Raw genomic sequence first — 26,873 nt, 5'->3', positions numbered from 1 at the left:
GGTAAAGGAGTAAATGACAAGGCATAATTTGGCAATTTCTGTACCTGCCACACTACTATTGCAATACCAAAATTCACAATGCATCTCTTAAATATACTTCTTTTTTATCACAATATTACTTCAAAATTCTTGTCAATCAAAGACACTCTGTGCTACTTTAGCACCTGCTGTGTATATTTTGGTTTATATATGTATGTATCTGAGGGGCTTCCATGCTGGATCAATGGTAAGGAATCCACTTGCAGTGCAGGAGATACAGTTCAGTTCCTGGGTTGGGAAGATCCTTTGGAGAAGAAAATGGCAGTCCACTTCAATATTCTTGCCTGGGAAATCCCCCAGACAGAAGCCTGGCAGGCTATAGTCCGTGGGGCCACCAAAGAGTCAGATACAACTCAGTGACTAAGCAATAGCAACAACAGAAACATTTGAGATAAGCTGAAGCTATTAAAATGGTTTACCTTTCTTACAGAAGATGTCTAAAATCTGACCTTTTATAGAGTGTAACCGACATTAAATATTAGTAGTTGTCCACTATTAAGTTACTGTGCGTACCTTTTGTGGAATCTGGGCAAGGGCTGATGTAATCATATTAGCTCTTTCTTCTGACATGTTAGTGATAATTGACCCCAAAGAAAATACCACAATACCATTTTCTCCAGAGCTCTGCACAAGCTCTTCCATTTCCTGTGAAAAAAAGCATTTGCTCCATCACAAAAGAACAACAGCATAGCAAACATTTGTTGAAGGATGACTACAAAAAGTTAAAGAGAAAATCTGATATTTTGAGGAATTATTAGAGTTGCAGCTGTTTTTCAAAATATTGTGGTAAAATAGAAGTAACATAAAGCTTACCACCTAACTACTCCTAAATGTATAGCTTAGTAAAGTATATTCATATTCTGCAACCAATCTCCAGAACTTTCTCATCTGACAAAAGTGGTGGTCTGTGTCCATTAAGAAGCTCCATTTTCCTCTTTCCCCAGTTCCTGGCAACCTTCATTATTCTCTATGTTTCTACAAATTTGACTAGTCTGGATACCTCATATAAGTTGAGTTTTGCAGTATTTGTTTTTTTGTGATTTACTTATTTCAGTCATGTAAGATTCTTCATTGTGACAAATGTCAAAATTTTCTTTTAAAGCCTGAGTAATATTTCATTGTAGATACCACATTTTGTTTATGGATTTATCTGTTGATGGACAGTTTCGTTGCTTCAGCGTCTTGGCTCTTGTGAATAGTGCTTTCATGAATGTGGTGTGCAAATAGGTCTTGGGATCCTAATATCAGTTCTTTTGGATACATGCCCAGAAGAGAAATTTCTGGACTATAATTATATTTTCAAATTTTTGAAGAATATCCAAATTGTTTTCAGTAATAGCTGTCTTTTAAGACTTCTCTCCTTAGGTCCTTGAGAAGGATATGTGTGATTTGAGGACAGTTTTTTTTCTATTAGGTATATTTATGAGAATGTTTGTGTATGTGTATATGTGTCTGTGTGTAAGCAAGAAATGAGATAGAGCCAGTACACATAGTAATGAGGGAATAATATCATCTTGGTAACAAATTATACTTAGACTCTTTATCAGTAATGTTATTAATTACTAACATAGATTCTTGGCAGGAGGCATGACCACAGGATCTTAAGTCACCTTTAATTCTTTATTGTTGTAGTTCTACTATATCATCTGTTTACTCCAGTCAGACTTTCTAGGGAATTATTTTAGCTTAGTCATTACTGTTTCACTTCTCTGACTATGAGCACTAAGAAAGAATTATAAATGACTTTATCAGTTGGTCAGCTCTGTAATTTTTATGCCTTACTTTAAATTTTTTCAGAATCTCAAACTCTATATCTAAATTACTAATCATTGACATTGAAGAGTCTAATATTATTGTTTGGAAGTTCTGTGAAACAATCCTTTGAGTCCTATTTATATATGACCCAGAGATATACCTGTTATTACATATTTCAGTGACCATATTGCTGGGTTTGTTTACATATTGCACCCTTTTCCCTGAGCTCATATGGTATGATCAATGTCACAGTAGGCTGTGCTATATGCAACTGCTGTGAGGGACTCTTGCCATCACCTCAATGGGTACCCCAGAGAGCACCTGCTCCCCAGTGGGACAGCATTACCTTGATACAAAATAAATAGGAACATTACAATAAAAAACTATAAGAATATCCAGGATGAATATACATGCAAAAATTCTCATCCAAATATCAGCAAACCAAATTCAAGAATGCATTAAGAGGATCATATAGCATGACCAAATGAGATTTATCCCTGAGATGAAAGAATGGTTCAACATACCAAAATCAAATATAATACTTTATACCAGTAGAATACAAGACAAAATAACTTGATCATCTCAGTAGATGCAGAAAATGCATTTGACAAGGCAAAAACATCCTTTTATGATTAAAAATCCTCAACATACTGGATATAGAAAGAACACACCTCAATAAAAACAGCCATATGTGACAAATCCGAAGGTAATATTATACATAATGGTGAAAAGTTAAAGGTTTTTATCTAAGATCAGGAACAAGGCCAGGAGGCCCACTCCCACACTTAGTCAGTTTAACCTAGAAGTTCTTGCTAGAGCAACTAGGTAAGACAAAGGAATCAAAGGATCCAAATCAAAAAGGAAGAATAAAAATAATCACTTTTTGCAGATGACAAACTTTTTTGTATAGAAAATCCCAGACAATCAACCATAAAACTGAACTAATCAACAAATTAAGTAAAGTTGCATGACATAAAATCAACGTACAGAAATCAGTTGTATTTCTGTATACTAACAATGAAACATCTGAAAAAAAAAAAAAAAACAATATCCCATTCACAGTAACATCAAGAATAAGACAATAATTGTAAATAAATTTAACCAATGAAGTGAAAGATCTATATAATGATAACTACAAGACTTTGTTGAAAGAAATAGAATAAAACACAAAGGAATGGAAAGGCATCTTGTGTTCATGGATTGGAAGAATTAATAGTTAAAGTGTCTACACTATCCAAAGCCAAAGAGAACACACCTCTCAATTTCAAATTATACTACAAAGTTACAGTATTTAAAACAATATAGTATTGGCCTAAAAACAGACACATAGGACAATGGAACAGAATACAGGATCCAGAATTAAATCCTTGCATGTACAGTCAACTAGTATTTGACAATGAAGGCAATCTTGAAAGGATAGTCTTTTCTTTCTCTTCTGAGGAAACTAGATTAACACATGTAAAAAAAAAAAAAAAAAAGAATGAAATAAGACCCCTAACTTACAACACTCATAAAAATTATTTGAAAATGGATCAATGGTTTAAATATAAGACAAAAATCATAACACTCCTAAAAGAAGCTCCTTGACCTTGATCTTAAAAATGACTTTTTTGGATATAACACCAAAATCACAACAGAAGAAAAAGAAATCAACTAAGTGAGACTAAATCAAACTTAAAAGTTTCTCCACAGCAAAAGACACAATCAGTAAGATAAAAATGTAACCTACAGTATAGGAAAAAAATATTGCAAACCACACATGAAAAGAGGCATTAACATCTAATATATATAACTCATACATCTCAATAACCAAAAAATTAATTGCAATTGGCAGATAGACAGGGTAGATATTTTTCCAAAGGTACACAAATGGCCAACAGGTATATGAAAAGATGTTCAATATCACTGATACTCAGGGAAATGGAAATAAAAACCTCAGTGAGATACCATCTCATACCTGCTAGAAAGTCTGTCACCAAGAATATAAGCAATATGTGTTGATGAGAATGTGAAGAAAAGGAAATTAAATTAGTTGAGTGTCTATGGAAAATAAAATGAAGTTTTCTACAAAATTAGAAATAGATCTATTATGTGATCCAGAAATTTCACTTCTGGGTATATACCTGAAGAAAACAAAAGTAGTGTAGTGAAGAGATATATGCTCCTATGTATATTGCAGCATTATTCATGGAGCCAAGGGAAAAATTCCAGTCCTTTATAATGAAAAAGCAAAATGGCTGTCTGAGGAGGCCTTACAAATAGCTGTGAAAAGAAGAGAAGCAAAAAGCAAAGGAGAAAAGGAAAGACATACCCATTTGAATGCATGGTTCCAAAGAATAGCAAGGAGAGATAAGAAAGCCTTCCTTACCACCGGATCCCTCTGGGTCTTCCCAGTGCATCACGTGGAGAGGGAGGTGGGAGGGGGGATCAGGATGGGGAATACATGTAAATCCAAGGCAGATTCATGTCAATGTATGACAAAAACCACTACAATATTGTAAAGTAATTAGCCTCCAACTAATAAAAATAAATGAAAAAAAAAAAAAAAAAAAAAGAAAGCCTTCCTTAGTGATCAGTGCAAAGAAATAGAGGAAAACAATAGAATGGGAAAGATTAGAGATCTCTTCAAGAAAATTAGAGATACCAACGGAATATTTCATGCAAAGATGGGCTCAATAAAGGGCAGAAAAGGTATCAACCTAACCGAAGCAGAAGATATTAAGAAGAGGTAGCAAGAATACACAGAAGAACTGTACAAAAAAGATCTTCACAACCCAGATAATCATGATGGTGTGATCACTCACCTAGAGCCAGATATCCTGGAATGCAAAGTCAAGTGGCTTTTAGGAAGCATCACTATGAACAAAGCTAGTGGAGGTGGTGGAATTCCAGTTGAGCTATTTCAAAACCTAAAAGATGATGCTCTGAAAATGCTGTACTCAATATGCCCGCAAATTTAGAAAACTCAGCAGTGGCCACAGGACTGGATAATGTCAGTTTTCATTACAATTCCTAAGGAAGGCAATGCCAAAGAATGCTCAAGCTACTGCACAATTGCACTCATCTCACACGCTAGTAAAGTAATGCTCAAAATTCTCCAAGTCAGGCTTTAGCAATACGTGAACTGTGAACTTCCAGATGTTCAAGTTGGTTTTAGAAAAGGCAGAGGAACCAGAGATCAAATTGCCAACATCTGCTGGATGATCAAAAAAGCAAGAAAATTCCAGAAAAACATCTATTTCTGCTTTATTGACTATGCCAAAGCCTTTGACTGTGTGGATCACAATAAAGTGTGGAAAATTCTGAAAGAGATAGGAATACCAGACCATCTGACCTGCCTCTTGAGAAATCTGTATTCAGGTCAAAAAGCAACAGTTAGAACTGGACATGGAACAACAGACTGGTTCCAAATAGGAAAAAGAGTATGTCAAGGCTGTGTAATCTCACCCTGCTTATTTAACTTATTTGCAGAGTACATATGCAGAGAAATGCTGGGCTGGATGAAGCACAAGCTGGAATCAAGACTGCAGGGAGAAACATCAGTAACTTCAGATATGCACAGGACACCACCCTTATGGCAGAAAGCAAAGAAGAGCTAAAGAGCCTCTTGATGAAAGTGAAAGAGGAGAGTTAAAAAGTTGGCTTAACACTCAACATTCTGAAAACTAAGATCATGGTACCCAGTCCCATCACTTCATGGCAAATAGATGGAGAAACAGTGGAAACAGTGGCACTTGATTTTTTTGGTCTCCAGAATCACTGCAGATGGTCGTTGAAGCCATGAAATTAAAAAGATGCTTACTCCTTGGAAGGAAATTTATGACCAACCTAGACAGCATATTAAAGAGCAGAGATGTTACTTTGCTAGCAAAGGTCCGTCTAGTTAAGGCTATGATTTTTCCATTAATCATGTATGAATGTGAGAGTTGGACTGTAAAGAAAGCTGAGCACCAAAGAATTGATGCTTTTGAACTGTGGTGTTGGAGAAGATGCTTGAGAGTCCCTTGGACTGCAAGGAGATCCAACCAGTCCATCCTGAAGGAGATCAGTCCTGGGTGTTCATTGGAAGGACTGATGCTGAAGCTGAAACTCCAATACTTTGGCCACCTGATACAAAGAGCTGACTCATTTGAAAAGACCCTGATGCTGGGAAAGCTTGAGGGCAGGAGGAGAAGGGGACGACAGAGGATGAGATGGTTGCATGGCATCACCGACTCAATGGACATGAGTTTGAGTAAACTCTGGGAGTTGGTGGTAGACGGGGAGGCCTGGTGTGCTGCAGTCCATGGGGTTGCAAAGAGTCAGACACGACTGAGTGATTGAACTGTACTGAACTGAAGGGAAAAGGCCTAAGTGCCCATCACTTGAATGCATATACAAGATCTGAAATATACACCCCCACACCCCCACACACAGAGGCACAGACAGAATAATATTCATCCATGGGAAATAAATTCTGTCATATTTGATGACATTGATGGGCTTTGACAATATTATGCTAGAATTTCTTCATTCATTCTAATCTTTTATCTACTTCTACAATTAAATATGTTTATGACATATATTTTGAAAATTGTAATCTAACTTATATTCTTTTTTATCCTACAAGAAAATTATGATCTTGTTATGTTTGTTTCCACTTGTTTCCAAATAAGTCTCATATGTAGATTATTTAGGGTAATTAAGTACTCAATTATAATGGTGTGATGTGCATTGATCACATCAGTGATCAATTAAACAGTGATTGATACACTGTTTAATCATTGCTTAATATTGGATATTTAGATTGCTTCCTTTGTTGACTCTTGTGAATTACTGCCCAAAATATTGTTTTTTCACATCTTGATTATTTTTTTCTGTATCATTTAATAGGAGTATATTGTGAAGCCAAAGGCTATAAGCATTTTTAAGATTCTGGACACATTTGCTGAACATCTTTTTTCTTAAAAAGTACAGAAATTTTCTGAGAACCTAATAATTAATGGAAAAAGTGGTAGTTTGAAAGAACAGTTTCTCTGTATAATAAAGTCTTCACAGTCATTGACTTGGATTCAAATCTTGTTTCTTCAACTTAATAACAACACATATTATTACTAATTATTGTGATTTACTGCTATTCATCTTTCTCTTTTACCTTCTTCCTCTCCTGCTCATCTCTTCTCCTATTAACTTTGTCACTTTGCTGAAATGAGAATGGGGAAATTTTTCAAAAAATGGAGTTAGGTAGCACAGAACTTTCACTAATCTTATCTCAGCCTTTGGACACTCTGAAAGTTACCAGAGATAATCCAAGCTTTTTAAATCAAAAGTGATACTGTGTTTTACCTTTGAAAAAGATGTTTCATTTTTCCACCAATAAGAGACAAGAAGGATTTCTTAAGAGATCACAAAATAGTTCACAGATTAGATTCTTTCTTTCCTTCATATGGACTGTTATCTAAACTGAAGAGAATTTTTTATAATTTGAAAATATGGGCAATTTTCAGATTCATGTATGAATAATTACCTGGTCTTTATTACATGTGCAGAATTTATGGTTCTTATGTGTGCAGTGTAAATCCTATCAGGCAGCTATGATATTGAGACCTACATTCTTTTAAGGGAGCTTTTTTGATGTTTTCTTTAGGCTTAGTATAGGCAGAAAACACCTGGTCATTAGAATAAATGAGAAGAAATCCTCCCTTTCATGCTGTAAGATGCAAAACCCTGGAGTTTTTAATGAGGAATGGTTTAAATGCTGGTGTGAAGGTGAGGAAATGTTGGATTTTGTTGCAAAAATTGTTAGGTCATACATTTCATACATTTATATTGTTGAAGAATTTTTTTTTTTTTTTATGGACATGAGTTTGAGTAAACTCCAGGAGTTGGTGATGGACAGGGAGGCCTGATGTGCTGTGGTCCATGGGGTCACAGAGTCGGACACAACTGAGTGACTGAACTGATTATATTTCATTTAACTTAAACTTTATTTAATGTATTAAAATTTTTGATTGCCTTTATTTTTAACATAAAACATTTAAAAATTTACTTTTAGACAACTCCCTAGGATATCTACTCTCTAGGACTTTACTGGATTATATAATCTTGATGTATTGGAAAACTGATTTCTAAGTATCAATTCACAAATAAAATACAAGTGGCTGGTGCACATTGGGTTATTGATAGTATGCTATAGTAACAAAATTACAATAATGACAATAGTTAATATTTCTTCTGGATCACTGAGTATGTGTCAGAGACATTTTAGGTGCTGCATACCTACTAAATTTTTTTTTCCCTAAATTGACAATATGAGGTTGGTACCGTTATCATGTTAGTGTGCTTATATCTCTATGAACATTGTAGTCTAGTTTTCCATCATTGTTGTCTGTATCTTGCCTGCTAAATGATGGCCGTTTCCACTCTAGCCCCTTTACAATCCAACACAGTGACTAAATCTTGTGTTTCTTTTTAAATGTGATCATCTCTCTCCCTTTCTTAACCGTTTTAATTTTCTCTGTAGTGCTCCTACTAGATGTTTCAAACTCCTTGTAATTATGTCTCCAACTTACCTCTCTGGCATCACCTGCTTCTTTACTCAGTCTCTTCCTGTTTAGACCAAACTTAGACTTCTTGGGATGGAGAAGGCACTGGCACCCCACTCCAGTACTCTTGCCTGGGAAATCCCATGGACAGATGAGCCTGGTAGTCTGCAGTCCATGGGGTCGCTAAGAGTCGGACACGACTGAGAGACTTCACTTTCACTTTTCACTTTCATGCGCTGGAGAAGGAAATGGCAACCCACTCCAGTGTTCTTGCCTGGAGAATCCCAGGGATGGGGGAGCCTGGTAGGCTACAGCCCACAGGGTTGCAAAGAGTCAGACATGACTGAGCGACTTTCCCATTCTATCTTTCCACATAGAGAATCAGGTGGCAGAAACTGTGTCTACACCATGTCTCTGCATATTAGCACTTCTGGAATATGCTAGTCACCATTTCAGTTATTTTTGAATGAATGTCTGATGCTTTATTATGTGTTCAATAATGAATTCATAATTTGATCAACATATTCTCAAAGTCTCCTGGGTTTCTCATTTCTCCAGGATACTCTCCTTCCCAGTTTATTCTGTAATGATAATAAAATTCAGATACTGTGTTGGCATAGAAATAAATGTTTTTAGTTGGCAGATCACTTTGGTAAGCTTTCTACATCTGACTCATTGAAATCAAATATTCTAAATAAAGCAAGCAGACTTATTGTTATTGAAAATGCGAAGTAAACAAAACAAAGCAAATAGGAATATGCCACCTTAGGCAGGGGTTTGTCAGGTTTGCAGTGGAGGCCTCCAACAAATTCAAAATTTGGTAGCAGAAGGCAAGGGAATTCAAAATCACAGAAGATTTGAATGAGCCACATCTTAGCTTTCCCCATTGTCTCTGATAATGTAGTGGGTCTTCTTGAAAGGAAAAACAAAAACAAAAGCATGAAGGAAGATTAGACAAAATGAGAATGCTACCATGTGAATATTTTAAGTAATTTTTAGAAAGGAGCTTGGAATGATACAGCCTGCCAGGGACCAGCCAGCAAAAGGAACAAGTCCCAATCGCAATGGCACGGAATCCTGAGAAAAAGGAAGCCGAAAGTAAAGAATGGGGTCGAGAGGACTGAATGCTCTTTAGGCAAGTCAGCAACTTTATTGAGTGAAACAGCTACTTTTATACTAGTACAAGTAGGAGACATCATACATAAGGAATGCCACCTGGTTTTAACCACATCAATACAATTTCTTTGTCTTAAGTGATTGCAGAAGTTTACATCTTGTTTTTGGTATTCCAAGATAAACTACTAAGTGAAGGTCACTACTATGTTTCTCTCAAGGAAGAATAAAAGAGACCCAGCAAATGTTCTACTACTTTATCATGGGGTGGCGGGACAGGGAATGGCCTCTTTCAAGGCTTTCCCAGGGCCTTTTTGGGCCTTGAGCAGGCCGGCTCCCCACAATAGCCAAAGATGTTTGAAAGTGTCTGTTCTTTGATAAAGCAATTAGATGTGTTTATAATGTAATATGCATGTGTGTTCAGCCTCTCAGTCATGTCCAGCTCTTTGAGACCCCATGGACTGTAGCCTGCTAGGCTCCTCTGTCCATGGGATTCTGCAGGGAAGAATAATGGAGTGGGTTGCTGTGTCCTCCTCCAGGGAATCTTCCCAACCCAGGGATCAGACCTGGGTTTCTTGCATCTCCTGCATTGGCAGGCAGATTCTCTACCACTAAGCCACTTGGGAAGCCCTATAATATAATAATATAACAATAGAATAATATTATATTACAATATAATATGGGCTTTCCTTTTTGCTCGGCTGGTAAAGAATTCGCCTGCAATGCAGGAGACCTAGTTTTGATCCCTGGGTTGGGAAGATACCCTAGAGACAGGAAAGGCTACCCACTCCAGTATTCTGGCCTGGAGAATTCCATGGACTGTATAGTCCATGGGGTCGCAAAGAGTTGGACACAAATAATACAGTATAGAAACTGAGATAACCAAATAGAAATAATTTCTTAATCCTACCTAGATACTTGTGCTCCAAATATGTGTGTCATTTCTCAATTTAAATGACTTCAGCTATCAAGATATTTTATGGGGTTTCCAGTGATTTTTTTTTTAAGTTAAAAAAAAATTTACTAAGTTGGAAATATAATTGCTTGGAGAATTTCCAAGTTCTTCAGTTTGTGGCTTGTTACTTCCTGAAATGATCTGTCTTACTGATAGTCGACAGGGTTCTACTTTCAGTTCAGTTCAGTTACTCAGTTGTGTCCAACTCTTTGCAACCCCATGGACTGCAGCACGCCAGGCTTTCCTGTCCATCACCAACTCCTGGAGCTTACCCAAATTCATGTCCATCAAGTCAGTGATGCCTTCCGACCATCTCATCCTCTGTCATCCCCTTCTCTTTCCACCTTCAATCTTTCCCAGCATCAGGGTCTTTTCCAGTGAGTCAGCTCTTCACATCAGGTGGCCAAAGTGTTGGAGTTTCAGCTTCAACATCAGTCCTTCCAAATAAGCAGGGTGAGAATATACAACCTTGACATACTCCTTTCCCTATTTGGAACCAATATGTTGTTCCATATCCAGTTCTAACTGTTACTTCCTGACCTGCATACAAATTTCTCAGGAGGCAGGTAAGGTGGTCTGGTGTCCCCATCTCTTTAAGAATTTTCCACAGTTTGTGGTCATCCACAAACTTTGGTATAGTCAGTAAAGTAGATGTAGATATTTTTCTGGAACTCTCTTGCTTTTTCGATGATCCAACAGATGTTGGCAATTTGATCTCTGGTTCTACTTTACCATATAATTTAAGTTTTTCTGTACTATTTATGAGAGCAGTGGATCATTTTATATTTTCAGTTCATCTTCACACTTACAGGAGAAAAATTCTTGGAACTTTATACAAACACACTTTCTGAGGCACTAGAAAAGTTAGGGCTCATCCTAAAAACTAAAAGATAACTTACCTAGTACTTCGCTGTAAAACAGATTCCACTTGTTTACATTAAATGTCTGGAAACAGAGGTCAAAATAAAGTACATATGTCATATTTTTTAGCCTTTCCATGAATGTCATATAGTCATTTATTTCTGACATAATAACAGGTACCTAGGATGGTGGGAATGGAATTTTTCCACTATACTTTTCAATTGAATAACCAGGGGTGAAACGAAAACTGTACATTAAAGGTATTTTAAGTATCTCAGCCAGAAACTCACCACAAGTCCAATGGCATCTGCAAGAACGACCTTGAGCATTGATTCCTGTAACTTTGTCATAAGTTTCTTGTTTGAAACAACATCTTCTCAAAGCTTCATGATAGTATCAGGATATTCCAAAATTGCATTTTTCAGTGTTGAGAAATGTGTCAAAAATGAGTCTTTTGACACATCCATACACACTTCTTGACAATACGCTTGATAAATTTTTTGTAATCATTGTTAGCTAAAGATGCATGGAAAGCCTCAAACTTAATAGCAGATGGTTTGTTAAACTGAAGACGTCAAAACAGTCACATCATGACCCCTTGTGACAAGTTGATCCAGAATCATCTTCATGTTAATCCAATGACTATATTCCCCTGGCCACACCAGCACATTTCCACAACTTCCAGAGCTAAAGTAGCAAGTCAGCCTTAGCAGCAACAGAAATGACAGACATTTTATAGACATCTATTCATATGCAAAAATTGCTGAATCCTTTTGCCATTGCTCATGCTTATATCTCCCCATGCTTATGAGGTGGTACCCTATGTCCAAGGCCAGAGAAACCCCAGCAAGAGGATAGGCCCTGGAGCGGCAGCCGCGCAGCGTTGGAGCGGCTGTGCGGAGGTACCCCACGCCTAAGCGCAAACAAGAAGCCCCAGCAAGACGGTAGGAGGGGTGAATTTGGATTTTGAATCAAACCCCATTTCCTCCAGAGAGGCTCAGAGGGCTCAAACCAACCTTGTGTGCACCAGGACCCAGGGACCCCACAGAGACACAGCTGTGTTGAGCATCTCCTGTGGAGGTACAGGTCAGCAGTGGACTGCCACGGAGATGGGGGCTCTGGGTGCAGCAGACCTGGGTATGGATAAGCCCTCTTGGAGGAGGTCAGCATTAACCACACCATAGAGCTGCCAGAACTTTCACAGGGCTGGGAAATAGACTCTTGGAGGGCACAAACAGAACTTTGTGTGCACCAGGACCCAGGAGAAAGGAGCAGTGACCCCACAAGAGACTGACCCAGACTTGCCAGGGAGTGTCCAGGAGAGTCCAGTGGAGGTGTGGGTTGGTGGTGGCCTGCTGCAAAGTTGGGGACAGTGAGTGTAGCAGTACATGCATGGGATCGTTTGAAGGAGGTCCCATTATCTTCATTACCTCCACCATAGTTGGCCCAGGTAAAGAGCAGGGAGGGGACACAGCTCTACCCATCAACAGAAAATTGGATTACAGATTTACTGAACATGGCCCCACCCATCAGAACAAGACCCAGTTTCACCCTCATTCTGTCTCTCTCATCAGCAAGCTTCCATAAGCCTCTTATTCTTCTCTATCAGAGGGCAGACAGAATGAAAACCACAACCACAGAAAACTAATCAATCTGATCACACGGACCCCTGCCGCTGCTGCTGCTAAGTCGCTTCATTCGTGTCTGACTCTGTGCGACCCCATGGACTGCAGCCTACCAGGCTCCCCCATCCATGGGATTTTCAAGGCAAGAGTACTGGAGTGGGGCGCCATTGCCTTCTCCGCACACGGACCACAGCCTTGTCTAAATCAATGAAACTATGAGACATGCCATGTAGGGCCACCCAAGACGGATGGGTCATGGTGGAGAGTTCTGACAAAACGTGGTCCTCTGGAGAAGGGAATGGGCAAACCACTTCAGTATTCTTGCCTTGAGAACCCCATGAACAGTACGAAAAGGCAAAAAGATAGGACAATGAAAGATGAACTCCCCAGATCAGTAGGTGCCCAATATACTACTGGAGATCAGTGGAGAAATAACTCCAGAAAGGATGAAGAGTTGGAGCCAAAGCAAAAACAATGCCCATTTGTGGATGTGACTGGTGATAGAAGCAAAGTCCAATGCTGTAAAGAGCAATATTGCAGAGGAAACTGGAGTGTTCGGTCCATGAATCAAGGCAAATTGGGAGTGGTCAAACAGGAGATGGAAATAGTGAACATCGACATTTTAGGAATCAGCGAATTAAAGTGGCCTGGAATGGGTGAAGATGACCCATGGAATGAGATGAGATGACCATTATATCTACTACTGTGGGCAGGAATCCCTTAGAAGAAATGGAGTCGCCATCATGGTCAGCCAAAGAGCCCGGAATGCAGTACTAGGTTGCAATCTCAAAAACGACAGAATGATCTCTGTTCATTTCCAAGGCAAACCATTCAATATCAGAGTAATCCAAGTCTATGCCCCGACCAGTGATGCTGAAGAAGCTGAAGTTGAACAGTTCTATGAAGACCTACAAGACCTTCTAGAACTAACACCCAAAAAAGATGTCCTTTTCATAGGGGACTGGAATGCAAAAGTAGGAAGTCAAGAAACACCTGGAGTAACAGGTAATTTGGCCTTGGCATACAGAATGAAGCAGGGAAAAATTAATAAAGTTTTGCCAAGAAAATGAACTGGTCATAGCAAATGCCCTCTCCCAACAACACAAGAGAAAACTCTACACATAGACATCAACAGATGGTCAACATCGAAATCAGATTGATTACATTCTTTGCAGCCAAAGATGAAGAAGCTCTACATAGTCAGCAAAAACAAGAGTGGGAGCTGACTTGGCTCAGATCAGGAACCCCTTATTGCCAAATTCAGACTTAAATTGAAGAAAGTAGGGAAAACCACTAGACCATTCATGTATGAACTAAATCAAATAGCTTATGATTATGTAGTGGAAGTGAGAAACAGATTCAAGGGACCAGATATGATACACAGAGTGCCTGATGAACTATGGATGGAGGTTCATGACATTGTACAGGAGACAGGGATCAAGAACATCCCTAAGGAAAAAAAAATGCAAAAGGCAAATGGTTGTCTGAGGAGCCCTTACAAATAGCTGTGAGAAGAAGAGACACAAAAAAGCAATGGAGAAAAGGAAAGATATACCCATTTGAATGCAGAGTTCCAAAGAATAGCAAGGAGAGATAAGAAAGCCTTCCTTATCAATGCAAAGAAATAGAGGAAAGCAATAGAATGGGAAAGACTAGAGATCTCTTCAAGAAAATTAGAGATACCAAGGGAATATTTCTTGGAAAGACGGGCTCAATAAAGGACAGAAATGGTATGGACCTAACAGAAGCAGAAGATATTAAGAAGAGGTGGCAAAATACACAGAAGATCTATACAGAAAAGGTCTTCACGATCCAGATAATCACAAAGGTATGATCACTATCTAGAGCCAGACATCCTGGAATATGAAGTCAAGTGGGCCTTAGGAAGCATTGCTATGAACAAAGCTAGTGGAGGTGATGGAATTCCAGTTGAACTATTTCAAATCCTAAAAGATGATGCTCTGAAAGTGCTGCATTCAACATGCCAGCAAATTTGGAAATTTGCAGTGGCCACAGGACTGGATAAGGTCAGTTTTTGTTCCAGTCCTCAAGAAAGGCAATGCCAAATAATGCTCAAACTACCACACATTTGCACTCATCTAACACGCTAGTAAAATAATGCTCAAAATATTCCAAGTCAGGCTTCAACAGTATGTGAACCTTGAACTTCCAGAAGTTCAAGCTGGTTTCAGAAAAGGCAGAAGAACCAGAGATCTAATTGCCAACATCTGCTGGATCATTGAAAAAGCAAGAGAGTTCCAGAAAAAAAAAACATCTATTTCTGCTTTATGGACTTTACCAAAGTTTTGACTGTGTGGATCACAATAAACTGTGGAAAATTCTAAAGGAGATGGGAATACCAGACCACCTGACCTGCCTCTTGAGAAATCTGTATTCAGATCAAGAAGCAACAGTTAGAACTGGACATGGAACAACAGAATGGTTCCAAATAGGGAAAGGAGTACATCAAGGCTGTGTACTCTCACCCTGCTTATTTAACTTGTATGCAGAGTACATCATGAGAAATGCCAGGCTGGATGAAGCACAAGCTGGAATCAAGATTGCAGGGAGAAACAGCAATAACCTCAGATATCAGATGACACCACCCTTGTGGCAGAAAGCAAAGAAGAACTAAAGAACCTCTTGATGAAAGTGAAAGAGGAGAGTGAAGAAGTTGGCTTAAAGCTCAACATTCAGAAAACTAAGATCATGGCGTCTGGTCCCATCAGTTCAGTTCAGTTCACTTCATTTCAGTTGCTCAGTTGTGTCCGACTCTTTGTGACCCCGTGAACTGCAGCACGCCAGGCCTACCTGTCCACCACCAACTCCCTGAGTCCACCCAAACCCATGTCCATTGAGTCGGGATGCCATCCAACCATCTCATCCTTTGTCATCCCCTTCTCCTCCTGCCCTCAACCTTTCCCAGCATCAGGGTCTTTTCAAATGAGTCAGCTCTTCACATCAGGTGGCCAAAGTATTGGAATTTCAGCTTCAACATAAGTCCTTCCAATGAACACCCAAGACTGATCTCCTATAGGATGGACTCGTTGGATCTCCTTGCAGTACAAGGGACTCTGAAGAATCTTCTCCAACACCACAGTTCAAAAGCATCAATTCTTCAGTGTTCAGCTTTCTTTATAGTCCAACTCTCACTTCCATACATGACTACTGGAAAAACCATAGCCTTGATTAGACGGAACTTTGTTGACAAAGTAATGTCTCTGCTTTTTAATATGCTGTCTAGGCTGGTCAAGGCTATATATTGTCAACATGTTTATTTAACTTATATGCAGAGTACATCATGAGAAACGCTGAGCTGGAGGAAGCACAAGCTGGAATCAAGATTTCTGGAAGAAATATCAATAACCACAGATATGCAGATGACACCACCCTTATGGCAGAAAGTGAAGAGGAACTAAAAATGAAAATTTCTGAGAACCTAATAATTAATAGAAAAGTTATTGTTTGAAGGAATAGTTTTTCTGTATAATGAAATCACCACAATAATTGACTTGGATTCAAATCTTGTTTTACAACTTAATAGCAACAGCTACATTTACTGATTATTATCATTATCCTACTGTTCATGTTTCCTTGTCATTATCCCTTTCCTTCTAACCTCCCTTCCTACTAACAATATCATGTTCCTGAAATGAGAATGGTGAAATCTTTCAAAATACATGGTTAAGTAGTGAAGGACTGTCACTAATCTTATTTCAGCCTTTGGACACTATCATAGGTAGTGAAAATTACCACAGGTAACTCAAACAATTTGCAATCTAGACAGTTTTCCCTTTGGAAAAGATATCAGTCTAATTTTTCCACCAATAATGAGTAACAGCAAAAAAACAATAGTTAATATTTCTCCTAGACCACTGAGTGTATGTCAGGGACATTTTGGATGTTTCATATGTACAGTTTTCTTCCCCACAAGAACAGTATGAGGTTGGCACTATTATCATGACTTAGTGTGGCCATATCTTTTCCATCCTTGTTTCCTGTATTTCATAGCAACTTGCTAAACTGTGTCCCTTTCTACTCTTCCCCCTTTACAATCTAACCCAGTGACTATATCCTTGGTAGGTATTTTTTTAATGTGATCAAGTCTCTCACTTGACCCTTTTAAAGTTCTACCAAACACCTTTACTAGATGTTTCAAACCCCTTATAATCATCTGTCTCCAACTTACCTCTTCAGCATCATCTTCCTCTTCACTCAGCCTCTTCCTCTTTTGACTAAACTTGGACTTCTTGGCCACTATTGTTACTACTCAACCTGCTTTCCTTTTGCATCCACTTCTGCCCTGTACCTTCAATTATTCCTGAATATCCTTTGGATCTCACCTTAATTATTAATGACTCAGAGATATTTCTGTGATTGCTGTTAGATATTTCCTTATCATCATGGTCTTTCCATATTGTAAAAATTAACACACACGTTTTATTACTTGTTTGTATTCTGTCTTTCCAGGTAGAGTGTCAAGTGGCAGAAACTGGGTCTCTACCATTTGTCTGCATATTATCACATACTTCTGGAATATGCTAGTCAATTTATAATTATTTTTTAATGAGTGTCTAATGCTTTATTATGCATTAAATGATGAATTCATAATTTAACTGACATACTCTCAAAATCTCCCAGGTATCCCTCTTTTATTCTGTAATGTTAATGAAATTCAGATACTGTGTTGGTGTGGAATATGAGTTTCTAATTGGAAGTCACTTTAGTTTCCTACATCACTCTCACTATAATTAAACATTATAAATAAAGAATGTAAAATTATTCCTACTGAAAATGCAAAGTTAAAGAAGAACAACAGAGAAGAGTAGGTGACCTTAGGCAGAGGTTTGGCAGGTTTGCAGTGGAGGCCTCCAATAAATTCAACATTTGGTAGTAGTGGGCAAGGATATTCAAAATCCCAGTAGGATCGAAAGAGCCAAAATTCAGCTTTACCCATTGTCTCTAATAATGTAGTTGGTCTTCCTGGAAAGAAGATTAAAAAAAAACAAACAAGACTCAGATCAAATGAGAATATTGCCATATGTATATATTAGGTAAGTTTTGGAAAAAAGATTGGAATGATGTAGCCAAAGATGTTTGAATGTTTCTGTACTTGATAAAGCCAATATATATGTATGTGTATAATATATATTAAACATAAAATATCTGAAAACTGAACTACATAAATAAAAAAAATTAAATGCTGCCTAGAAGCTTGTGTTACAAATATGTGTGTAACTCTTCAAATCTACACGTCTTCATTTATTAAGACATTTTATGAGTTTTCTAGTGACTTTTTTCAAGTTAAAAAAGAAGTTTAGCAAGATGGATTTACAATTGCTTAGAGAAGTCCTAAGTGTTTCAATTTATGGTTTATGACTCCCCGAGTGTCCTGTACTAGTAACGGACCACAGGATTATATCTTACCCTATCATTTAATGTTTCTACACTATTTATGAGATTGATGGAACATTTTATATTTTCTTTTCATCATTTTACTTATAATAGACAAATTTCTGTGACTTTATACAAGCTTTTATTCCAAGGAAAGTTAGGACTTCATGCCACCAACTAAAAACCTGACTTACCTAGTACTTCACTGTAAAACTGGTCCTACTTCTTCTCATTAAACATCTGGAAGCAAAAGTCAAAATAAAGTACATATATCATATTTTTGACCCTCTCCATGAATGTCATGTGATCACTTAATTCAGACAATATAACAGGTACATAGGATGGTGAGTACGGAAGTTTCCTACTCTTCCTTTCAATTGAATAACCAGGAGTGAAGCGAAGACTGTACACTAAAGGTACTTTAAGTGTCTCAGCCGACAGCTCTCCACAGGGTCCAATGTTATCTGCAAGGACAACATCAAACCTCGATTCATGTAGTTTTGCCATCAGTTTCTTGTTTGAAACAACTTCTTTACAGATCTTTAGAGTAAGATCAGAATAATATTCAAATAAGCTTTGCAGTGACAAAAGAAATGTCCAAAATGAATTTGCCAGATCTGTCCATTTCCTGACAAAATGCGTGAAAACATTCTCAAGATCATCTTTAGTTAAAGATGTGGGGAAATTCTCAAATTTGATGGCAGATGGTGTGTTGGGATCAATAAGAATGGAAGCTGAAGATGTCAAAACAGTCACCTCATGACCCCTCGTGACAAGTTCATCCAGAATGATCTTCATATTCATCCAATGACTAAATTCCACTGGCCACACCAGCACCTTTCCGCAACTCCCAGAGCTAGAGAAACAAGTCAGTTGTAGCAGCAGCAGAAACGAGAGCCATTTCATAGACATCGTGTTCATATGCAGTACTTCATTAAAATAACTATCCTTTTGCCATTGCTCAAGCTTATAGCCAAGGAGAAGTCAATCTGGAAGTTAAATTATAACTCCTACATTTCAAGTAAATACATGATATAAACAGTCAGCAGGTGTGGAAAGCAGTGCAAGGGCAAAATGTAGAACGCTTCCAGATAACACGGTGTGTTTCATACACTGCTTTGTCAGTGCTATCAGTCATCTAAAAGTCAAGGATCTTGTACAACAAATTCACTGTGTTATGTAAGAGATAAGACTAATGTAAAAACAGTAGGAATGAGAGGCACTTTTGTCTGCAGTCTCCTTGACACAGAATTTGAAATAAGGTGACATCTTCAAGATGAAGGGCTAGGAGGTCCCAACACGTGTATCCCTCACAAAAACAAGAAAAATAATAAATGAACAAGTACAAGCCAATGTAAATTATTTTGGGAAAGTTCTATTATAATGGAGGAGTAGAAACCCTGAAGAGGGCAAAGCAAAAACTGAAGATGTCCATGTAAGAAGCCATGGGAAAGATTTTACATACATATATCCTTCAGTTCAGACCAGCTTGGCAGCATTAAGGATCCCTCCAACAGGATCTTCCCCATGGAGAGAAAAAGAGCAGGAGAATTCCAAAGAGCATCACCGCTATAAGCATCTGCAGCCTTTGTTACTGAGGACTTCCACAGTCTTCACAAGCACTGATTCCATTTGATGGAACTGCCAAGAGTCGCTGCTGCTGTGTCTTTCTTGAGGCTGGAAATGTCACTGTGGTGAGACCTGAGCTTGGGGCCCTATCACTCCTGTACCTTGCTTTCCTTGGTTGAAATGTTACAGTGCCTTACCATCTATGAGACTGGAGCTGCTATTCTATGTCCTGGCCCCAGGTTCTAAGTCAGTGCTTTTCTTGCCATAACTAGGGCCAATTTGCTGTTTCCTTGGACATCACTCTGTATTCCTGGAGGTTCCCGGGTAGTGTTCCTGGTAAAGAACCCACCTGTCCATGCAGATTAGACATAAGAGACTCAGGTTCGATCCCTGAGTCTGGAAGATGCCCTGGAGAAGTCCACACAACCCACTCCAGTATTCTTGCCTGGAGAACCCTATGGACAGAGGAGTCTGGTGGGCTGCAGTCCACAAGGTTGCACGTAGTTGTACATGACAGAAGCAACTTAGCACAGCACCTTGTATTCTTAATTGTGACTTTGGCCATACCTAGGCTGAGCTGCTGCTGTTCGACACAGCCTCTCTGCATCCTAAGTCACAGCTTTAATCTGTCATGCTGTACCACTGCAGCAACAGCTCCCCATCTAATATTAATATATTAACTATATTGTCATGTGCTTAACAATAAGCTTGATTTACATGCTTGCATTTTATGTTTGTTAAGGGAAGAAAGGAGAAGAAATGTGTGTTTGCTGTTGTTCAGTCATTCAGTCATATTCAACTCTTTGTGACCTGGTGGACTTTGGCACGCCAGGCTTCCCTGTCCTTCACTATCGCTGAGAGTTTGCTCATATTCATGTCCATTGAGCCAGTGATGCCATCCAACCATCTCTTCCTCTGTCATCCCCTTCTCCTGCCTTCAATCATTCCCAGCATCAGGGTCTTTTCCAAAGAGTCAGTTCTTCAATCAGGTGGCCAAAGTACTGGAGTGTCAGCTTCAGCATCAGTCCTTCCAATGAATGTTCAGGATTGATTTCCTTTAGGATTGACTGGTTTCATCCCCATGCAGTTCAAGGGACTCTCAAGAGTCTTCTCTAGAACCATTGTGTGTTTGTACTGTCTTGTGTAATTCTTTAGTTATCTTCACCAGTGCTCTTTGGTTGATTATGGTGATTAGAATTGTAGTCTGAATTTATTTTCTTTAGTCTGAAAACCTCTCTTTGGCTTTTCCTGTATGTCAGAATTCATAGCAAAGAATTCTTTCTGGGGGTGGAGTATAGAGGAATGTATGTATTTTGCCATCAGTTTTGAAAGATAGCTTTGTTTGACAGAATTTTTGGCTGACAGTTTTGACTTTGAGCACTTTGAACATAACATCCCACTGCCATAGAACGTCCATTGTTTCTGATGAAAAATAAGTAGTATCTTACTGGAGTTTGGTTTTATGGATGAATAATTTTTCTCTTAATGCATCAAGATTTTCTGTCATTAGCTTTCAACATTTTGCTAATGTCTTTTTATGGCTTTCCTGTGTTTATCCTACTTGAAATTGGTTGAGCAAATGCAGTGTGTAGATTAATATTTTTCATCATAATTGGGATGTTTTCAGGCATTGTTTTTTGAAGATTTTGCTTTTACATTTTTCTTCTGACACTCCCCTTTTGTGTGTGTTATTGTTGTTTTAGTCACTGAGTCATGTCAGGCTCCTCTGTCCCTGGGATTTTCCAGGCAAGAATATTGGAATTGGTTGCCATTTCCTTCTCCAGGGGACCTCCCAAAGATCGAACCTATGGCTCCTTTCACATGTCCTGCATTACAGGCAGATTTTTTTCCCACTGGATCACAGGGTCAGCCCCTTGTGTATGTATTGTGCTTAATTATGTTCCACAATTATCTACCCCTCTGTTTATTTTTCTTTACTCTTTTTTTTCTCTCTGTTCTTTGGATTAGATTGTTGGTCTATCTTAAGTTTTCTGGCTTTTTCATCAGTTCTTCAAATCTACTGTTAAATACCTCCCACCTTAGTGAATTTTTCATTTCAGATATTTTAATTTTCTACTTCAAAATATTCATTTGTTACTTCATAAAATATGATTTCTATCTATTACTTGTAGACTCTATTAGGTGGGACATTTTTAGTATACCTCTCTTCTTTAAGCATAGTTTCCTGAGGGTAGGTTGTATACTTCCAAGAATTTGTCCATTTCTTCTAAATCCTCCAATTTGTAGGAATAATACTATTCTCAATAGTTTCTTATGATCATTTATATTTTTTATTGAAGTTTCTCATTTTACATATTTCAGTGCTTTGACTTTTTTTGGTAGTTTCCTTTGGGTCACTGAGCCCATTGACATTAGCTAATTTGAAGTTTTTCCTGTTAAAGCCAGCCATTAGTACCTCTAACAGGCAGTTTGTTTTGTCTGTTTTTTATATAGGTCACATATTCAAATTTTTTTTATATGTTGTGAAGTTATTGTTAAACTTTGCATTTAGACAATAGAGTGTAGCGACTCTGGATACTGGCCCTCTCCAGCTCCATGTATTGTTATTGCTATTTATTTAGTGACTACATGGACTATTTTAGTGAAGTCTTTTTCCCCTACTGTGTTAAGGCTCTGATATGGTTTCTTGGAGGATGTAGCCTCGGGTATATTCACATTACTGGACAGCAGTGATTTTAGTACGGTGCTCCTTTTAACTGCCCCTTTTCTTACTTTTAGCTTTTGCTGATTGTTGGGTGATTAGTAATATTTTCTGATAATATCTTGGGAGCATAAATTGCCTCAGAATCTGATCCCAGAAAGTTTAGGCTCTTTTGCAGGCATACTCTTTGAAGCCAGCATCTGAGGTGGATTTTTACCTCAGGAAGGCTCTTTCTTCATAGCTGTGTCCTTGATAAACTTGTTTGCCAATGGTTTGACCTGTATCTGTTATGAGGCAACCAGATTTCTCTTAATTGCTTACCAAATTATCTTTCATAGTTTGTGGGCATTCTTAGGTTTGAACTTCCCACAGGAGTTTTCAAATAAAGTGAGTTTCTTATGGAATAGCTTAGAGCTCTGTGTTTATGTCCTGAGTCTCCCTCTGGACAAATTCTCTGAACCTTGTCTTCCAGAGCTGGGGAATAACAGTGGCATACTTTTTTCTGAGTGACATCCCCACTTTAGCAGTAAGACCACAGCCTCTATTTTTAGTTTGCCTGTTTCCTCATGGAAACTCCATCCTATGAATGACCTGGGGCAATGAGTATTTGAAATTTAGTATTCTCAATATGTTGTGCATTAATGGAACGTCTTCCTATCAGTGGGGCTAGGGAATAAGGAAGATCCCTCTCAGCAACACTTGTCTGAACTTTGCCTCTGTAACACATAACTGTGTGTGTGAGAGAGATATAGAAAGTCAAGTAACTTGACCCTTTCATGAAGATACCACAGCATTCAAAAGGGAGCTGTGGGGACTGAGAACCCCATGCTCTTTCTGAACCTACCTGAAATAGAGTTTCTCACTCTGAGTAAAGAGGGTGAGAGAGGGAGCAAGTTGAGGTTCAAATGCTACAGGCATCACTCATTTTACTATTAGTGTATTTCTGGAATAAATGTATCTTTATTTGCTATATGTCTTTAGGAAAATTTCTTTAAAAGACACTTTAAATAGTTGTCTTAAAAATATTTTTCACCTGTGATGCTTGTTTCACGTGGGAGCTAGTCTGTGGAACATGCCATACTGCCATTCAGAAATTGGGAGGTTCAAAGTGTTCTTGAAAAGTTTCTCTATATTCTGATGCTTTGATACATTCTATGTTCTTATATACATTCAATAAAAGAACAACCAAGGAATTAATAGTAAATTTTAATTCATCAGCTAATTTTAATTTAAGAACCAAGAAAATACATGAAAAGTACAGAAAGAAGCCTGGTTAAAGTTTTAGTCTTGCATTTTTTTGTTTGTTTTCTGGTATTACTTAAATGCTGTACAGTGATGAAACCACAAGGCTTACTTGCTAGGGCCTGGGAGTGGGTGAACAGGAAATAACTATCTAAAGCCTATAGAGTTTAAATACTCTGGATCCAGATACAGGTGACAGTTGCACATCTTTGTACATTCATTAACTTAACACAGAATTATACAATTTATTACAGTTAAAAAGATGAATTTCCTGTAACATGAATTTTACCTCAATGGAAAAACACAAATGGTTACCAAGAGTCAGGTCAGAGGCCATGGTTTTGCAGCCCTTAATTTGTACATATATATATTTGATTGCTTATTTATGTTAGTTGATTTATAATTTTTTGTTAGTTTCACATGTTCAGCAAAATGATTCAGTGTTTTTGTAGATTGTATTTCATTATAGTTTATTATTAGATATTTGGTATAATTCCCCTTGTGAGTGAGTGAATGAGTGAAAGTTGCTCAGTCATGTCTGACTCTTTGTGACCCCGTGGATTACACAGTCCATGGAATTCTTCAGGCTAGAATACCGGAGTGGGGAGCCGTTCCCTTCTTCAGGGGATCTTCCCAACCGAGGGATCAAACCGGGGTCTCCTGCATTGCAGGTGGATTTGTTACCAGCTGAGCTATCAGGTAAGCCCATAATTCCCCTTGCTATTCAGTAAATACTTGTTTCTTTTAAGTATAGTAGTTTGTATTGGTTATACTGTATTCTTAATTTGTTCTTCCCCCTTCCCCAGGTAACCATAAATTTATTATCTATGTCTGTGAGTCTGTTTCGTATATAGATTCAATTTGTGTTAATTTTTAGATTCAGAATATAATTTATATCTTATGTATGTGTCTTTCCCTGACTGATTTATATCACTTAGCACAATATTCTCTAGGCCCACCTACATTGCCATAAATGACATCATTTCATTCTTGCTTATGACTAATATTTCACTGTAAACATATCCCACATCTTCCTAAGACAGTCACTTGTGGCTGGGTACTTCAGGGCTTCTGTGTTTTGGCTATTGTACTGCTATGAATATCGGGGTGGATGTATCATTTTGAATTACACTTTTCTATTTTTTTGGATATATACCTAGGCATGGAATTGCTAGATATTGTGGTAGTTCTATTATTACTTTTTAAGGAACCTCTATACTGTTTACCATAATGGTTGCTTCAATTTATATTTCCAGGAATAGTATATGAAAGTTCCCTTTCTCCACATCTTCAGCATTTATTATTTATAGACTTTTTGATGTTAGTCATTCTAAACTGTGTGAAGTGATACCTCATTGTGGTTTTGACTTCCACTTCTCTAATAATTCAATGTTGAGCATCTTTTCATGTGTTGGTTAGACATCTGTATATCCTCTTTGGGAAAGAAAATCTTTTCTTTGGGTGTTCTGCCCACTTTTTGATTAACTTGTTTGCTTTTTGATATTAAATTGTATGAGCTGTTTGTATATCTGGGATGTTAATCCCTTGCATTTTCTTTTTTTCTGATAAATTTGGTCTTTCTTTGTTCTTTTTTTTTCCCTCTAATTGTTTTGGAAGGTAGGTTACATTTGAAATTTTTGTTGTTTCTTGAGGAAGGCTTGCATCACGATGACCTTCCTTTTAAAATTGTTTTTGTTACATCCCATAGATTTTGTACAACTGTGTTTTCATTTTCGATTGCTTGTGGTGTTTTCTCATTTCTTCTTTGATTTCACTGTTGACCCATTGTTTTCTTTAGAAGCATGCTGAATAGTGTCAATGTATTAATTCTTTCCATCTTTTTCTTTTTTGTAGGGGGTTTCTAGTGCGATTTAAATGATGCTTCATGTAATTTCTAGTTTCTGCATGTCTGAGAAATTCTTTTTCTTTCTTTCTATTCTGAATGATAACCTTGCTGGTCAGAGAGTATCCTAGGTTTTAAGGTTTTCCCATTCAGAACTTTGTATATGGCAGCACTCACTCTATGGCTTGCAAAATTTGTATCAAGAAATCAGCTGATAGACTTAAGAGGGTTCTTTTAAAAATATTTTTTTTCTTGCTTCCTTAAATTCTGTCTTTATTGTTAACTTTTGCATATAATTGTATGTTTTGTTGTGTCTCTTTTTGGGTTTATTTTGTTTTATACCTTTTGTGTTTTCTGTGCCTGGAAACCTGTTTCCTTTTCTAAGTCTGGGAAGTTTCCATCCATAATTTTTCAAATACATTTTTGATCCACTTCTCTATCTCTTCTCTTTCTACAACCTCTATAATGCATAAATTGGCACATTTTATATCATCCCCTGGATCTCCTATTTGCCTTCATTTTTAAAAATTTCTTTTTCTGTTTGCTGTTCTGATTGAGTCATTTCCATTATTCTGTCTTCCAGATCACTTACTCATTTTTCTGTGTCATTTAGTCAACTATTCATTGCTTCTAGATTGTGCTTTATCTCAGAAATTGTTCCTTTTTGATCAATTGAAATTTAAAATCTCTAATCCCTTGTTACAGTGATCTGTATTTATGTCTATAATTTTCTTAATTCAGTTAGTATATTTATTACCTACTTTTTGAACTCAGTGTATGGTAGACTGGTATCTGTGTTTCATTTTTTATTCTTTCAGGGGATGTCTCTTGCTCTTCTGTTGGGGAGTATTTTCTCTAGCTTTCCATTTCACTTAACTTTGTCTCCATGAATTTAGGAGAAATAGTTCTTTATCATGGTCATGAAATGGCATTTTTATGTGGGAGTGTCCCTGTATAGGCTGCCTGTTTCCAGTGTGTTTCTGTTGTGAGCAGTGGTTTAGAAATGAATGTCAGTCACAACTTTTATCAATGTGCCCTGGGCATTATCGCCTTGATAGGGGATGTTGTTGTGGTCAGAATGTCTGAAGCCTGTGCAGGTTGGGAGGCAGGACTTCTTCTCATGGCTTTCTGAACTGAACTGAACAGGGCTTTCATTGCCCTGTCAGAGGTAGGATCTAATATTTGCTTTTTGGAGTAGAAGCTTTGGGGTCAGACTCAGTTCAGTTCAGTTCAGTTGCTCAGTCGTGTCCGACTCTTTGTGACCACATGGACTGCAGCACCCCAGGCCTCC

General features: G+C 37.9%; 2 pseudogenes; both read right to left on the bottom strand.

Annotated features, from left to right (window-relative positions):
• Nucleotides 1–449: 449 nt before the first annotated feature.
• LOC110149701 (UDP-glucuronosyltransferase 2B4-like) lies at nucleotides 450–13,717 on the bottom strand (annotated as a pseudogene).
• Nucleotides 13,718–15,332: 1,615 nt separating this feature from the next.
• Nucleotides 15,333–19,187, bottom strand: LOC110149698 (UDP-glucuronosyltransferase 2B4-like; annotated as a pseudogene).
• Nucleotides 19,188–26,873: the final 7,686 nt, after the last annotated feature.

Source organism: Odocoileus virginianus, chromosome 29 (genome assembly GCF_023699985.2).
Source record: "Odocoileus virginianus isolate 20LAN1187 ecotype Illinois chromosome 29, Ovbor_1.2, whole genome shotgun sequence".
NCBI lineage: Eukaryota > Metazoa > Chordata > Mammalia > Artiodactyla > Cervidae > Odocoileus > Odocoileus virginianus.
Note: the sequence above shows the minus strand (reverse complement) of the source record. Positions and strands in the feature narration are given on the sequence as shown.